Source organism: Puma concolor, chromosome D3 (genome assembly GCF_028749965.1).
Source record: "Puma concolor isolate L17-30 chromosome D3, mPumCon1.1.hap2, whole genome shotgun sequence".
Lineage (NCBI taxonomy): Eukaryota > Metazoa > Chordata > Mammalia > Carnivora > Felidae > Puma > Puma concolor.
In genome coordinates this window covers 86,282,704-86,300,759 of record NC_141678.1, presented here as the reverse complement: position 1 = coordinate 86,300,759, position 18,056 = coordinate 86,282,704, and the positions used below count along the sequence as shown (strand labels likewise).

Here is an 18,056-nt window from a genome sequence, read left to right as displayed (position 1 = left end):
ATTTGTTACAGACTGCTTAAATCTGGTCCATGGTTCCTTGCTGCACTCCTAGATAGAGTGCAAGTTCTGGGGCAGAGTGTAAAGGTAGTTCATGACTTCTCAAACCAGGACCCTCCTGCATTTCTTGACTTCACTTGACGCTTCTGGGTTCCTAACCTGCTAATCAGACTCGACACCCTCTGCTGTCTGCCACCTCCACACCGGATTCCTCTGCAGGGGTGTGATGGCCTGCAGACAGGACCGTTCCCACGGCCAACCCAGCCAATAAGATGTAACTGAGGACACCATGTGAAATTTGTTTTTCTCCAGTCATGTTAAATCTGCTATCTTTAAATTTCCTTAATGTTTATTTTATTTTTGAGAGAGAGAGAGAGAGAGAGAGAGAGAGAGAGAGAGAGAGAGAATATGAGTGGGGGAGGGGCAGAGAGAGAAGGAGGCACAGAATCCGAAGCAGGTTCCAGGCTCTGAGCTGTCAGCACAGAGCCCGATGCGGGGCTCAAACCCACGAACCGTAAGATCATGACCTGAGCCGAAGTCAGATGCTCAACTGACTGAGCCACCCAGGCGCCCCTAAATCTGCTTTCCTTAAATTTCCCGGGGCATCTGCTACAGTGTCCATCTCTCCTACTGTGTTATGGATGAAACTACTGCACTGATTCTGTCACATTTTTCCCACAGTGTGCATTTCACTAAACAGTTATTTTCTAATTTAGTCATAGGTTTTCTGTTGAACAACTTTTAACACTTTTGTCTCTGTCTGTGTCTAAGAAGTGCCTCTCCAATAGGCCCAGGAAATAGACACTGCCTGCCTTTCCTATTATCCCTCTTAGGTGGAATTAGCCTTTTCAGTTTCTTAGCGATTCTATCATTTTGCAGATAATTCATTTACATTATTGGTTTAAAATTACATATTTTCGTGTCCATTTTTCCTTCTAGAATGTGAGGCTATCCAAGGGCAGAGGCCCTCTTATCTCTTTTTATCCTTCCAACCCCTAGTACAAGGTTTATTTTAGTTAGAATTCAAATAATAATAATAATAATAATGATCCCAGGGTCACACTTTGCATGTATAACCACATGTTTATGGAGCACTTCACACAGGAAGGGGAGCTTAATAGAAGCTCTTCAGGTCAAGGTAAAACTTCCACGCATGACCAATGCCCATTTGAATCAATATTTCGTATTTGAACTATGAATACTCACGTTTTCCCCTGGAAACTGCCCTATGTTTATATCTGGTTTAAAATCTAGCTGCACAAAAGCTAAGCTTCTCAAAGTGCCACTGCCATGAGATAAGTATCCTGTTATCTTTAAACTGTGCTTAAAAATCTGGATGGAAACGGATGCTGACTATCGACTAAAAAATACATAATTAAAGCTCTGCTCAGCAAATAGAAAAATCTAATTTAAGAAAACCACTATCATTTTTCCCTAAAATCATTCCCTTGGTTTAACAAGTAATTCCTTTCAGTTCTCACTAAAGTAAATGTATTATTGCGCTATCTTACATGATTTAACACTAAATAAACAATCGCTGCATACAGAATAAAGGACAGGATGTAATTCTTCTAGAAGGTAGTTTCCTCCTTAGAAGCTATGGGTTAGAAAAAAGGATGAAGTTCTGTGTTTACCAAGTGTTGGCCTTTATGCTTTTCAAAGGTGATCTTATGGCTCAGCCCCTACTCTTGGCACTTCTGCTTTCTTCTTTTTAAAAAAAAATTTTTTTAGGGGCGCCTGGGTGGCGCAGTCGGTTAAGCGTCCGACTTCAGCCAGGTCACGATCTCGCGGTCCGTGAGTTGAGCCCCGCGTCGGGCTCTGGGCTGACGGCTCAGAGCCTGGAGCCTGTTTCCGATTCTGTGTCTCCCTCTCTCTCTGCCCCTCCCCCGTTCATGCTCTGTCTCTCTCTGTCCCAAAAATAAATAAACGTTGAAAAAAAAATTGTTTAAAAAAATAAACATAAACATTAAAAAAAATTTTTTTTTAAATTTTTTTTTTCAACGTTTATTTATTTTTGGGACAGAGAGAGACAGAGCATGAACGGGGGAGGGGCAGAGAGAGAGGGAGACACAGAATCGGAAACAGGCTCCAGGCTCTGAGCCGTCAGCCCAGAGCCCGACGCGGGGCTCAACTCACGGACCGCGAGATCGTGACCTGGCTGAAGTCGGACGCTTAACCGACTGCGCCACCCAGGCGCCCCTGTTTATGTTTATTTTTGAGAGAGAGAAAGAATGCAAGTGGGTTAGGGGCAGAGAGAGAGAGGGAGACACAGAGTCCAAAGCAGGCTCCAGGCTCTGAGCTGTCGGCACAGAGCCCGACGTGGGGCTTGAACTCACAAGCTGTGAGATCATGACCTGAGTCAAAGTCGGACACTCAACCGACTGAGACACCCAGGCGCCCCAAACTCTGCTTTCTTCTCCCACCCCATGTCTGCTGGTTTAAAGAAGACCAGTCACAGTGGAATATAACTTCCCACTGCCATATACAGGTGATATTTGTAAACTAAGGAGGGTAGGCTTGGGGCGGGGGGTGTGCAGAAAGGATTGAAGGTTTTCTCATTTTAAGCATCTATGAAATCATTTTCCTTCTTCCAAGAAGTATAAGCTGTGGTAGAGACAGTGGTATTCACTCACCTCTTTTTTAAAGAGGGATAAACCGCTGACTTATCACTTGATGACTGACACATGCAACCTCTCCATACAATTCATCCATCTCTCATAAATACTTCCCAATTCACACTCACTTTCTCCCCTAAGCTGTCCCCTGGTTAGTAATTGCACCATTTACCCTTTCCAATAAAGTTCAGTATTCTTGGGAACTTGCTATCTATTCTATCACCTAAACTATCTTGTTCTTTATTTTATTTCTCCAAGGATCTCCTACAGATTGTAGCAATAAATAATTGGATAAACCAATCTCAGCTAATTTGAGAGAAAATCCATTATCTTTTTAAACTTCAACAGTGTCTTAAGCTAGCTAAATAGTACGCAAGGTCCCTAAAAGGGCCAATAATGTTGGAATTTGTGAAAACAAAAAGAGGATTTTGATAGTGGTTTTTGGTCAAGAGGACCTTTTGACTCCCTTGACCTTTACCACGTTGACAGTGGCTCTCTGTTCCTGTTCATAATGAGGCCAGGGGGGAATCTACTCAGTTCCTCTCTCAATTAGCTCAGAATAATGTCCTCTTGCAGGTCCCACGGCTCCTCCCAGGTCTGCCTGTCAGGGATAGCCCAGAGGTTAAATGGTTTTGGACAGAACACTCAGAAGGCTCATGCCATTAATGGAGGACGTTTTCCTCGCTCTCATAAATCAGAGAGGCTCCCACTAAGATTTTATAAAGTCCATTTCACCCCTGTATGAGAGAGAAGTGTTAGGTTCATTAATCCTTTCTTGCCTACAAAATTTAAAAGAGAAGAGAAATGCAGGCATCTCACACAGGCACTTTATAGATAAATATGTGGAGGCAGAATTTGGAATTAGATTTAGCATGAATATCCAGATTCACTGAAACACTGTAGACATAGCTTGATATTAATACCTTATTTCATTTCATGGAGGACAGAGAGCAGGAAAATATCTACACCTGTAAGACCTTGCCAGGAGCTAGGAAAAGGGCTGCACTCCCAGCTCGCATGGAGTCGACATTCTGCTGGGTGTAGCCTTCTACAAAATTTTATTAGCTATCGGATGCTTTCAGGGAATTTGTGTATCTCAAAAGAAATGGACATTCTGAAAATAATTGAACAGTGCTGACACCTTTAAAATTGTTAACAGTGAGAAGGAATATTGGGTTAGTTTTAGTTGTACAGCATAGTGATTTGATATTTATACATGTTAGGAGATGGTTGGTCACCACAATAAGTCTAGTTACCATCTGTCACCATTCAACATTGGTACAATACTATTGACTATATTCCCTATGCTGTACATTACATCTCTGTGTCTTATTTATTTTATAACTGGAAGATTGAACCTCTTAATCCCTCCATCTGTTTCGTCCATCCTCCTCAACTCCCTTCCCTTCCAGCAGCCACTGGTTTGTTTTTATGAGTTTCCATTTTGTTTTGTTTGTTTGTTTGTCTTGTTTTTTATCCTCCACATATATTTGATTTATTTCACTAATGATACCCTGTAGGTCCATCCATGTTGTTGCAAATGACAAGTTTTGATTTTTTTTTATGGCTGAGTAATACTCTGGTGTGTGTGTGTGTGTGTGTGTGTGTGTGTGTGTGTGACATTTTCTTTATTCATCTATCGATGGACACTTAGGTTGCTTTCATATCTTGGCTCTTATAAATGATCTTGTGCCTTTTTGTGTTAGTGTTTTTATTTTCTTTGGATAAATATGTAGAAGTGTTCAGTATTCTTGTGGTTGTGTTTTTAATTTTTTGAGGAGACTCCATACTGTTTTCCATTGTGGCTGCACCGATTTCCATTCCCATCAACAGTGCACAAGTGTTCCCTTTTCTCCACATCCTTGCCAATGCTCATTTATTGTCTTTCTGACGTTAGCCATTCTGACAGGTGTGAAGTGATATCTCATTGTGGTTTTGATTTGCATTTCCCTGATTGTTGGTGATGTTAAACATCTTTTCATGTCATGTCATGGCCTGTTGGCTATCTGTAGGTCTTCTTTGGAAAAATGTCTATCTAGGTCCTTTGCCCATTTTTTCTGATCCTGATTTTCAGCAGTGCATGGATTGGCTAAGACTGCCATTTATCTGCAGACTGTCAGCATAGTGGCTGAGCTTTGCCATCTGCTTAGCTGAGGAAGGTTTTTGCCTCTGCTTAGCTGAGGAAGGGCACTTCTCGCTTTGATGATGGCAGCTACTAGTTCATAAGAAAGGAGAATCCTATACACCTGTCTGATTTCCGCATCCCTAAAAGGGTGGAACCAAACCTAGGACTTCCATGCAAACCTGTAACATGAGAAGATGTAGCAACTAATAACTCATTCCTTTACTGAAACACATTGTGCAGAATTCTAAAGGGAGGAAAAACTTTAGATTTAAAATAATTTCCTCTTCATGTTTTTCATTTACATAGATAAAATCTTAGCAATAAAAATTAAAAGATCAGGCAGAAAATGCCTCTTCACCCCTTCACTTCACTTCTCTAAACCCAACCTGACTTCCTTTATTCTACCTATAACTTTGTAATTTGCTACATGATTTTTAGGCAACTGCCTTTTCACCCTTCCATGCTGAGCCATCCATCTCCCCCACCGCCCCAACCTCTAACGGAATGTTTTACACATTAATTAGTAGGTCATTGACAAACACAAATATCTGAAGAATAGATGCAAAATGGTACAAGTGGTTGGCCATGTTAACAGAACAGAAAAAGGGGAATGCATGGCGTGCACGCATTCAGATAAGAGGAAAGATGGCTTGAAGAAGCAAATATGTTGTGCAGGGGAGGGCACTGTTCCCCCTGTGAAGATAAATTTGTAGAGAGAAAATTTGCTTTCAGGATGACTTGAATTACTTTCATACATACATATAAAATACATTTGCATACTCACATGCATAAACTATAAAAGCTTATTTCTGAAAAAGTTTCGATTACTTATCAAGGGCTGAAACTTCACAAATGGGTACTAATGTCACATTAGTTGTAAAAGGAGTGAATATAGATTTATAATTGTTTTCTTACATCATGTTGGGGAAATAAAAATAAAGACAGTATTTTATCAATTCTTACTCAGCCTAAGTTCCAATTACCCCAGATGAGAGGCTCAAAGAGAAAGGTATCTGTTTTCAGATTGCCTTCTTATTTTTAGATTGTTTTTAATATTGTCATTTAAATTTCTTTGCTATAACATCTGGTTGAAAGACCTCCCATCCTACTGGTGCTGGTATATAACTGCGCTGGGATGTTTCTACTTCTTGTCCGATTGACAATATGTGGTCCTTAGGCATCAACTCCTATACGGGGTCCTCCACCCAAACTATACCTATAGGACTATGTGCCTCTTCCTTTCTCTGGGCCCTCATGATACATTGTCCAGACTTTTAAGATGTTATTCATAAATGCACTGTTTTCTTTTCCCTTTCTTTCCCCAAAGACTGAGATACACCTAAAGGCAAGAGTTTAGTGGTTTTCATGCCTGTGTCCCCATTACCTAGCAGAGTGCCTGACACGTAATGAACGTAGGCATTTGGACACTGAATGAAATCATAAAATCAGTCATTATCCTATAACTCCTGAACAGACTATTTTAGTTTATCACTTAAACATAAAATTTCAATATGCTAAATCAGCATAAAGTGCATTTAATTTAGAAGGATGTAATTTGCAGAATATAAAGTTTGAAATACCACCATGTTAAAGACCTCTAGAAATCAAATCGACATGTTGATGAATTAGATTTCATCATAGATATTGGATAAGATAAGAGAAAAAATTATATGGTATATAATATTTGGCGTGCTAAAGCATAGAGGTGTAAACCAATATATTTATTCTCAAAAGATGATGCTAACACTATCAATAGTTCCCAATTGTTAAATGTCTCTTAAACACACACACACACACACACACACACACTGCCAGGTGTTTTTATACCTTATCTTTGGTCTCACAAGCATGCCAGCTGGTGTTACTTACATTTTCTAGATGAAGAGATAGAGATTCAGATGGTTTATTAAACTTAAGTAGTAGCATTAGAATTTGAAACTATCACTCATTTTCTCTGATCCTGAGAATGTCTCCCTAAACCTCTCAGCCATAACTAAATCATGCGGGGATAAAGTGATTTGTAAGAAGACACTAGATATTATAAGCATTTTGAGTCTCCTTTTAGTTACAGAACACTGTCCCTACCTTACGTAGTAGTAGTAATATCATCATTGTATCCAACTTAAACCTCAGACAAAAGATAAGAAAATAATAATAACCAACATTTTATAGTGCTTTACAGTGGAAAATGGCATTACATGCTTTATTCTAGTTAAGTTTGTTTGGGTTTTTGTTTTGTTTTACAATATCTCAAGGAGTAATGCTGTTTAAATTAACATTCAGAAAAGAATGAAACATTTTATTGTAGGTCTGAAATCTCACTAAGTTAGTTTGTTTTCTCATCCAAGTCCATTTCCCACCTAAAATGTATATTTATATGCATACACTATCTCTGTCCCTCCCTATACATAGGGATCTGTAAATACAGATACATATGTATTATACATAGATGTATAAGTCTATATATCTATAGATACAGATATTTTTGTATTCTATATATGTTAGTAATGTGTTATGTCTCAGTGTAACAGATAATCATTTTATAGAATAATCATCACTTTCCAAAATTGGTTATGGAGAATAAGGTCAAGTTTCCTTGAACAGTTCACTGGGATAACACATGGGTGCCCAGTTTTTGAAAGGCCATCCCAAGAACACTGCATTTGCAGGTAACATGGCAAAGGTAAATCCCTCTCTCCATATGTAATGACTGACATCTAGGTAGGGGAATATCCACTGAAGCATAACTGGAACAATAAAACTATTCACTGAAATTTAGATCCAGCAATTAAGTAACAAAATTTTACCACATAAGCCTATATCAAGAGTGGCCAATAGAAGACAGCAATAGACATGGCTCCTCTGTTCTAGGACATACAGTCAGGTAAAGAGCATCTAGTTCCAACAATAACAGAGAAAAACAAATTCCCAAATGAGCAGTGGAGACAAAAAGAGCTGGATTCAACGAGGAGAGATCATTCAAGGGAAAATGGCATTGAAAATACTTTTTTCAAAGAGAAATGGCTTGAAATCGGTTTAAATGGATGCTGCACAATGTCTTGGGGGGGAGGGGAGGGCGGAAAGGAGAACTTTCCATGCCTGAAAGAAAACTGTAGATGGAAAAGCACAGAAATATAAAAATAGTGAATAGCCCAGTTGGGCAATGACTGGAAGTTGGGAAAGCTGAATAATAAAGAAACGGTGTAAGAGCCAGTTTTCAATCCATGAACCTATTTTAGTTGACTGACTGCAGAGTAGTACTTTTGGTAACAGAGCAATGTTTGGTTTTAAGTTTCCAGGCAGTGAAAGTAGAGGGAAGACTTAAAAAAAAAAGAGTGTTCTAGAAAAACAGAGTGAGCATTTTTCTCTGAATTCTGAAATTGTAATATCTCCCCCATAAATTAAACATATGATTTTAGATAAAATAATATGGACAATATATGTATCCAAAGGGAGTTTCCTACTCAAGTCTCCATAATTGATTCATTTAAATTAAGCACTCCTAAAATCATGCAAATATAAAATTATAACTTTGTTTTTATAAAGTAAACATTTTTATGTGCTCATTAAAACATTTTCCATTTATTTTGTAAATGCTGTTCACGATCATTTTCTCTAGCATAAATGAATTATGCATGACTTTAGTGTATGAAAGTATTTTTCTTCCCATGGTGTGAAGATATTAAGGATCCAGAGTTCTTTTAAAATATAATTTTGGGGGCGCCTGGGTGGCGCAGTCGGTTAAGCGTCCGACTTCAGCCAGGTCACGATCTCGCGGTCCGTGAGTTCGAGCCCCGCGTCAGGCTCTGGGCTGATGGCTCGGAGCCTGGAGCCTGTTTCTGATTCTGTGTCTCCCTCTCTCTCTGCCCCTCCCCCGTTCATGCTCTGTCTCTCTCTGTCCCAAAAATAAATAAAAACGTTGAAAAAAAAATTTAAAAAAAAAAAAAAAAAAAAAAAAAATATATAATTTTGTGAGAAAATGAAAATGTTTTCAAATATTTAAGAGAATAAAACAAAGAAAATCATTCATTTTGCTATTAATAGTACCTTTGTCTTCCATGGCCAAAGGTCATTTTTATTTTTATTTTTTAAAATTTTTTTTTCAACGTTTATTTATTTTTGGGACAGAGAGAGACAGAGCATGAACGGGGGAGAGGCAGAGAGAGAGGGAGACACAGAATCGGAAACAGGCTCCAGGCTCTGAGCCATCAGCCCAGAGCCCGACGCGGGGCTAGAACTCCCGGACCGCGAGATCGTGACCTGGCTGAAGTCGGACGCTTAACCGACTGCGCCACCCAGGTGCCCCAAAAGGTCATTTTTAAAGAAACTTATAGAATCATAGCATCTGGGTCAGAAAATGTTGATTTTTAAAAAATTTTAAAAAGTGTGGCATAATATCTTACTGGAAAAAAAGGTAACTAAAAAGAAAAGACTAGGTAACAGAGGTGCATTTATCAAACAAAGACATCTCTCTTCATTCAAAATTCAGCCATACTTTTGAAGTACTGAGAAGGAAATAGGCATCAATATGATAGAAATTCTGTGATATGCATTCCATTAACATATATCTCCCTTATTATCAAATAGGAGTTTTTGTTGTTGTTGTCAAATATTATATCTTTAAATTGTAATGGCTTTTGTTGGAAGATGGAACTCCTTTTCTTTCCTTGCTTCACATATGTATTCATACAGCTGACCCTTGAACAACCTTGGTTTGAACTGCCTGGGTCCAGGCATACATGGATTTTTGAAACAAACACAGCGCAGTACTGTAAATGTATTTTCTCTTTATCATGATTTTTTTTAACATTTCCTTTGTAAGAATACAGTATATAATACACATAACATAAAAAATATGTGTTAATTGATTGTTTATGCTATTGGTAAGGCTTCTGGTCAACAGGCTATTAGTAGTTAAGTTTTGGGGGGGTCAAATTTATATATAGATTTCGATGGTGTAGGGGGTTGGCACCCTAACCTCCTAACCCTCAGAAAATCATTTTGCTGTATCATGCAAAGAACATCCACACTAACTTATTGGGCAGAATAAAATATGTTAGGCAAAGTAATATTTTATTAAAAGACTAATATTGAAAAACAAATAAGTAATTTTAAGGGTAGGAGTTATGAAACATGTAAATTCAATAACATGGAGCTAAGGAGGGTGAAGATATTTAAAGCAATTTTTGGCAAGCATCGCAGTATTTAGCTCAACATTTTTATATGTAATTAAATTATGAGATAAAGCCAGCTGGCTTTGTAAAGTTTTAAATACTGTGTGAACACAAAGGCATATGGTTTCTTGCCTGTGTCAGCTGATTTCAACCTAGGTAGTACACTTACATGTTCCCAATAGTTTCAAATTTTTGAAGCAATTTCCCACTGGGTGAAAATAATTATTAAAAAAAATATTTATCTGACTCATGCCAAATCAGTCACATCTGTACATGTGTCAAATATGACAAAAATGCCCTGTAGTATACTGCTGTAATTCATCTAATAAGTGAGTAGATTGCATTTGGTTTAAGCTGTTTGAATGATTAAGACTAATTAAACATCAATCTGAAACTAGAACTTGCCAAGAAAGTATCTTTAATTTTGGAGCTATGTTAAAAAAAAAAAAAAAAAAAACATGATCTAGCTTCAGAGTTAATAAAAGTTGATGCTGTTGGAACCTATCATTTTTTATTGATTTCCATTCTCAAACTGCACAAGTTACTAAATTTTCAGAAACATGCATATGCTAGTGTTCAAAACTTCTCCCCTCAAAACTAATAAATAGGCAAATAAATTAGAAAAAAATTGCAAAGAAAATATTTAGATTGCACATATTCTCTTGAATTGAAGAATCATAATCTGTTTTGGTTAATTTAAACATACTTTTAGTCTTTGGATTACAGAGAACATTTCCAGTTTCTCAATGGCTTCATTGGAATAAGATGATTATAGAAAATATGAATCCATTCAGACCACGCTGATTTCTTTTGCTTATTAGTTTTATATATGAAAAAAAGCACAGGTTTAAAGTTTTCTATTTGTAAATAAATGACATCAATTTTTACGACACTCTACATTCTGAGACTATGGCTGATACCATATTTCCTTTAACTTTTCTGTTCCCTGCGTTAGGAAGTATGTAGCAGTAATTTGAAGTATGTATGGGAAGTATGCATGAAGTATGTAGGGAAAGTATTTAGATACTAAATAACAACTTATCTTTCAAACTCCTTCTTTTTTTTTCCCCAGTGAGGCATTTTGTTTGTATGAATGTATTATATCCCTAGGAAAAGAATCCCAGGATTTTCCCTCCTGTGTGTTTTCTCCTTGCTTCTTCATGGTCCATGATGCCAGCTGAGGTTGTCAGTACAATGAAACCAAACTGGCGGGACGGGAGCAGATTATTCTGCCATTTTTCTAGATCTTTGAGTTGTACATCAAACCCGGGGCTGATCACTCCACACTGGTTTAACCTGCCTGTGAGGTTCACAACAATGATCTGTGATCATCGATGATTTCAACTTCACCAATGTAACCATGCTTAATCATCACAGTCGGAAATCTGATGATGACTTTGGAGCATGGCCTAATAAGAACCTGGCGTTTGCCTCTCTTCTCAGCATTGTTAATGGTCTTGAGAGCATCTGTCAGGATATTCATGCCCACCATTATGGCGGCACGGAAAGATGACGGAAAGAGGACGGGAGGGCTGAAATCTCCTTCTAAGTTAACTTTTTCCTAACAGGCCTCTTGTATTCTGGTCTTTTCCCCATGTCAATCCATTTAATACTCTACTGCTACTCTCACTTGAAAATCTTTTCAAGTATCCTGAGTCGTGTGTGTGTGTTTAACAAAGTACAAACTTTTAACCTGGTTGTTAGTTTAACTCTTCCACTTTTTGTCCTGGGTGTTTGATTTCTTAATTTCAGATTTATACTCTATTATTCCTCTTTAAAGACTGTCCATTTTAGCTCACCTGTACTGCTTCCTACAACACCCCCCATATTCTTACTTTCCAGGGCTCATCTCGTGTGATTGCCTCAGGCTCTCCGATTTTTGCACACTTGATTGTTGCCTCATCCAGGGCCATTTGCACTCACCTTCCTCTGTTAACCCTTTCTGGTTTCTAGCTCATATCATGTCCCATTCCCTCCCATCATGACAATTCATAGCCATCACTTAACCTATTCATTTATAATTGTATGTATCTAATCGTATCTGTAGATTTTTTTTATTGGATTAGAAATTTCTTGAAAAGACTCCCTTTCTCATCGCTTTGGAAACACTTATTACTCAATATTTTTTGATACATGATTTTCCCCTTGTCAACTTTCTTATCTACCTGTCCTATCTTCTAGGCACCAACACCCCAGGTAGCAAAAGAAAACCTATCTTAGGTGGTTCTCTTTGGTAGCATTTGAGAATGGTAACTAACTACTCCATGACTGTTTACATCTATGAATAAGAGAAATACACATTTAGTTTCTAATTCACAGGAAGATTATAGTTTGATGTGAAATCAAGTATTTCTCTCAATGTTTATCCAGTAAAGCCCATTTGGCACTAAACTTTCTAGACAATGCCTACAACCTTCCCAACTCTTTCTGCATTTGAGATTCTGGATCATCTTGATTTTTTTCCCGTCTGTTATATATCGGATATTCGCTTTTTTATCAACATGTTTGCCAAGGAGAGTTTCAGCCTTAATTCTCACTTTCATATAGCTATGTTATCTCTTAGTAAAAGTTATCTACTCTCTTATCAGCGGATATTAATATGAAGTTGGAGGTGCCAAGTAAACATTGTATCTTCTCTAACACAGTATTGAATATAGGAGTCACTCGAATTGCTGTTTGTACAAAATCAATAAGATACATGAAATTGTCATAGAACGATTGCTCTAAGTTGTTCAAACTGATTACAATGAAGTCCACTTGTTTATTAAAATCCAAACACAATCTCTGCAGCCTCTTTTAAAAAAAAAGGAACGGTATATGGAAATAACATAATCTTATTTTAAGAACAGCCATTTACTTTGGAGGACTCTTTTAACCTTTTGCACACAGCAGACATTAACACCATCAGATTTAGCCACACACGGAGCTTCTGGAGAAAGGATTAAAAATAAAATGACAGGTGTTCTTAAATTAATTTAAAGGTGTCAGCCAACATTTGCAAATGTAACGTTACAGCATCTGTAATTATAAGTATGAAGGAAAAGAGTTTAAGTTGCACAGGTCAACAAATGGAAATATTTTTATGGAGAAAAATAGCCAAAAACAATTCAGAATAAGTATAAGGAAAAGACTTTTTGTCCAGATCATCTTTGCTGTGTGAACTGAACTTAGTGGCTTTTATTCTAGACCTTGGAGTTCCACATTGTGACCTAATCCTTTGACCTATTCAGAGAAAACAATATAAAACTCTTTCTGAGATTCCTCAGGCAAACACACAATGAAAGAATTGAACACAGGAGTTCTCCTCCCTAGTGGTCCATAGAATGAAAAGGAGAAAAAAAAAGCCTAGAGAAGTCCAATGTATGTGGACATTTCATAGAGGAAGAATGAATATGTGGAATATTCGGTTGGCACTGGAGTGAAATCCCTTACAGAGACTGATAAAACCATGATTTTTATATCACATCTTTTTTTAAAAAAAAATTTAATGTTTATTTTTGACAGAGAGAGAGAGAGAGAGAGAGACAGAGCGCCAGTGGGGAAGGGGCAAAGGGAAAGGGAGACACAGAATCTGAAGCAGGATCCAGGCTCTGAGCTGTCAGCATAGAGCCTGACTCAGGGCTCAAACCACAAACTGGAAGATCATGACCTGAGCCAAAGTCAGATGCTTAACCAACTGAGCCACCAGGTCTTTTGTTTTTGGGGTTCTGAAAAATATTTGTCAATGATTCAGAGGAGGAATTTGATTCTCCTTTGAATCCATAAATATGGTATTCATGTTCATAATGTCAAGCATGAATTTGGAGTACACAGTCTAGTTCCATAACTTAAAATTGTGTTTTGTCCACAATCAAGACCTTTCTTTAATCTCTGGGATGTGTTACCAAAGTATCTAGAGAATAGCACTCCAAAAATTCTGCCAGGGGAGCGTTTCATTACTACCAGACTGGATGGACGTGTGCTGGGGTCAGTGCTTTGCTATTTCTTTATTGTCGTCATGGTATGAAACAGGTTGTGGGCCCCTGGTGTGCATGAAGGCTTTGTCACCCACAGGCAGGAATTGTGGAGCTGAGTCACACAAAATACCTGATATGAGTTCACTGTCAGTTCAGTGAGAAAATGACTCTTCCTGTGAAGAAAGCAGATTCTATAAACTCTCCCCAGCATCATGTACAATAGAAAGCAACACTAAGTGACAGAGAAATATACAACAAAGAACATGGGCGTATTTCTATTTAAAAAAAAAGCCATTCCTGTTAAAAAACCAGTAGTGGACATTAAGCAGAGTACTTGGAGGGACGGAAAGCCTTCAGCAGAAAACAAAAAGATAGTATTAATGACTGTACTTTTAATAAGTCTATCACCAAACAATAACATGTAATTAAACAATAGTAAAGGTCTTGGATTAAGAATAAACATTTTAGTGAAAAATATATCAGAGGTTGCCCGACCAGAAAAAAATTGAATAGTTCCAGCTAGGAACATAAAATAACAATTGTCTTGATCACAAAACATAATAGTAACACCAGTTCTGTTAGGGATGGTTAATTGGAAACATTTGACAGAATTCTTCTGTTACAGTATTGGTTATATTTATTTATATTTAGGCTGCTGTAGCATGAACTAAATTGTACATAGAACTCTTCCCAAAATTTGGCTTCATTTATTGGAAATCATCTCACTGTAATCGTGATACAGTCACAGGTTAAATAAATCCTACCTCTGTAATTTTGAACGTGGCCATGAAGGCATACTGGGGTAGAATTTGTTTTAACATTATGGCCAGGTTTCCTATATGAGTCAGGAATAAGAATAGACAAGCAGTGCCCTTTACAGAATTCTGTCCAAATAAAATAAATCCTAGCTAGGTGTGTTATTCATTATACTTCTATTACCCAGACTTTAACTCACTGTTCTACCGTATTGAATGGAATGCAAATTTAGCATAATGATTGGTATAACATTTCATGTTATTTTAATTCAAGTATCACAAAATCACCTTAGCTACCTATACTAATATTTTTTGAAGAATGGTTTAAAACTCTCACAACACAGAATATGTAAATATAAACTCATTTGCAAGGGCATTAACCTCAATATGCAAACCATACCGATAAAGCTTCTGTAGGCTATATTGTTATTGCTAAATTAACACAGCTAGAATCCTAGTGCTGACAAAGCAGATGTTTTACATGCAAATATTTGTCTTCTGTTTTTTTTTTTTTTTTTTAATGCTTACTGCTTGCCCCAACTCAAGATTTGATGAATATCTATGGGAGAATGCTAATTAATTCACTAGTAGAAACAGGAGGGAATTATAGGTAATAATGCCATAAAACAGCTCTGAACCAGGTATAACTATGTACTGTGTATTTACCTGTTGGTTTGTTTGGGATCCTTGCTGAAAATATTTTGGATTAACGAATGATACTCTTACCTCGACAATCACCTAAGGATAAAAATTTAAATTTGGCTGTCCTGGGAATTTAAAGGCATCAAAATAAGTATTTTAAATTATGGTTTCAAGGCACTTAAGATTTAATTAGTAATTTTTTTTTGTATGAGCTGACGCTATAGCATTCTAACAGCTTCCTTAAGCCCACTGAGTTTTCTTTCTAAATCTCTAAAACCCAAAAGAAGTTGCTTGTTTTCCAAACAATCTCTTGTCTCACCATATCTGTTTGTCAATGAGAAGCAGTTGCCCAACCTGTTATCCAAAATACCATAGCTATAATGCACACACACACACACACACACACACACACACACACAGTGCAGTGCCTGCTGCATGAGAATGGAGAAATAGATCATTATGGAACAGAAAACAGATTCCAGAATGAAAAGGCATCCCAAATCAGTAGGCAAAGATGGACTGTTCCAATGATGGCAGTTGGATATGAAAATGCAAATGATAAATCTAGAACCTTCCCTCATAGCATAGATTAACAAACGCAAGCAAATAATTTAAAGGGCAGATCTGAGAAACCAAACCTCAAGCGACTGGGAAAAAAAGTAGGGACTACTTTTTATTGTATGCAGTTTGGGGGATCCAAAATCTCCGCGTGGAAAATGGAGGGAAGGAGAGGGAAGTTTGCCTCCCTCAGTCCATCCTCCACTATTGCTGAGGCTCAGATGGCAGAGAAGACTGGCCGGGCCTAGGGGAGGGGTGATGGAGATTCAGAAAGACTGGAGACCAGAATCCTTCGGAAGGGAAAGTTGAGAACGTGCTAAAAGATTAGATAGTGAGGGAGGTGAACGCCGATTGGCTCTCGCCCTTGTTGATGTTTTGTCAAGTTTTATTGCTCATCTTTATACTTTTACGTATTTATTTTGGAGTTTAAAATTTTTGGTTTGCTAAATGCAAGCTTCATTTTTAAAGCTCCTGCCTGTGTGTTGTAGGTATAAAGAAAAATATTGATGATTTGCCCCTGTTGTCTTGACACACCACTTTAAACTTATGTGTGTGTGTGTGTGTGTGTGTGCGCGCGCGCACGCATGCGGATTTAATTGAAGTGTAACTGACATTCAATGTCCTATTATTTTCAGATGAATATCACAGTGATTTTACATTTCCATATACTATGAAATTATGCCCCGTTAAGTCCAGTTACCAAATTTTTATAGTTTATTAATTATTTGTGCCTCTCAATATATTTTTCTTCAATATATATTGTGAGAATATGGTAGAACTTGAGGAGGTAAAACTCACAAAAGTACTAGGGTCCCCTAGTGACTAGATTCCCCATTGAGTTTTTAACTCAGACCTGTCCACACTGAGCCTCTTTAATTGTATGAATTCATCAATTACCATTCCGGTTTTCCTTTCCAGGCACTGGTTCCCACAGCAATTTCTGCTCTGGTCTGTAGTGATTCTCTGAATCTGCCTGTCTGACTCTCCAGTTTTAGGGACAGCCGTGTGCCCTGTGACCTGCCTTCTCCAGGTCTCAGGAAGTTTGTCGATTTTTCAGTCAGTTTCAGCTTCATTACTTGTTAGGAGAGAGTGGCAACCACTGAGCTTCTTTCCTTTTTTCTATCGTTTAGGAAATCTTAACATTAGGAATGCCTATCAATGAACTGTTTATTCGAATCTATTTTGAGGCTGAAGTCTCCCCACCTTTTTTTTTCTATTTTTCTATTGTTTTCTTTTTTTTTTTCTATTTTTTCACAGACCAGGTTCACCCCTAATGTTGTATACATTATGATCAGACTTTCCTTATGATCAGACTTCTCAAAGACTCTTGGTTTTTCATAGGATCCAGTTTTCATTTTTTCCACGTTTTGTGTTTCATTGATTTCTCCTTTCATCTGTACTGAGTTCTTGAAAATTTCAGAATTTTATTTAATTATATGTCTTGATTCTTGGGTTGTATTTATCTTTCATTTGTTTTAAATATTTATTACGTTCCAATAAAGGCATTAATTGCACTAACATTTTTTACCTTCATTTTGTTTATTCCTACGTAACTGCAATTTTAGTTTTACTTTCATTATTAAAAAAATGTTCAAAGAATGTTAGCATTTGTATGATTTGAAAGATGGATATTTCTTGGGGATGGTGGGGCAAGATAGGAAGACAAGTTTTGTGATTAGCATCTATTTTAAAAAAATTTTTTTAACTTGTTTTATTTTTAATTTTTCAAAATTTACATTCAAGTTAGTTAGCACATAGTGCAACAATTTTTGATGCATTTGGGGCAAGAGATGGACCATATACTTTCCTTCTTTGTGTAATTGTTTTCTTTCTTTGTGGCCTAATGCCTGGTCCAGTTTTTAAAAGGCTCCATTAGCGTTTGAAAACGATAAATATTATTTGTGAATTGATTACAGTTTGTGGTGATTTCGGTTATTCAAATCTTCCTAAAACTTTAGTTATTGTTAATTTTCCTTGTGTATATCTGAGCAAGGTGTCTTAAATTCTGTCAGCATTCTTTGATTAATCATGTTTCCTTTATTTATAAAAGTTTTACTTTATGTATTTCCACCTGTGCTAGATATAAAGTAAGGTTCATGAATTTTCTATCTTTTCACAGTAAGATTTTGCCTCTTTTTAAATTACAAAATAATTTTTCTTTCATCTTGAAAAATGTAACAGGGTTTATCCTTTAATTATTGCAAACTATTCCACTGCATTTTTCATTTATTTAT

The 18,056-nt window shown here is 37.1% G+C and overlaps 1 pseudogene; it reads right to left on the bottom strand.

Annotated features, from left to right (window-relative positions):
* Positions 1–10,965: 10,965 nt before the first annotated feature.
* Positions 10,966–11,433, bottom strand: LOC112868139 (small ribosomal subunit protein uS8 pseudogene; annotated as a pseudogene).
* Between the last annotated feature and the right edge of the window lie 6,623 nt (positions 11,434–18,056).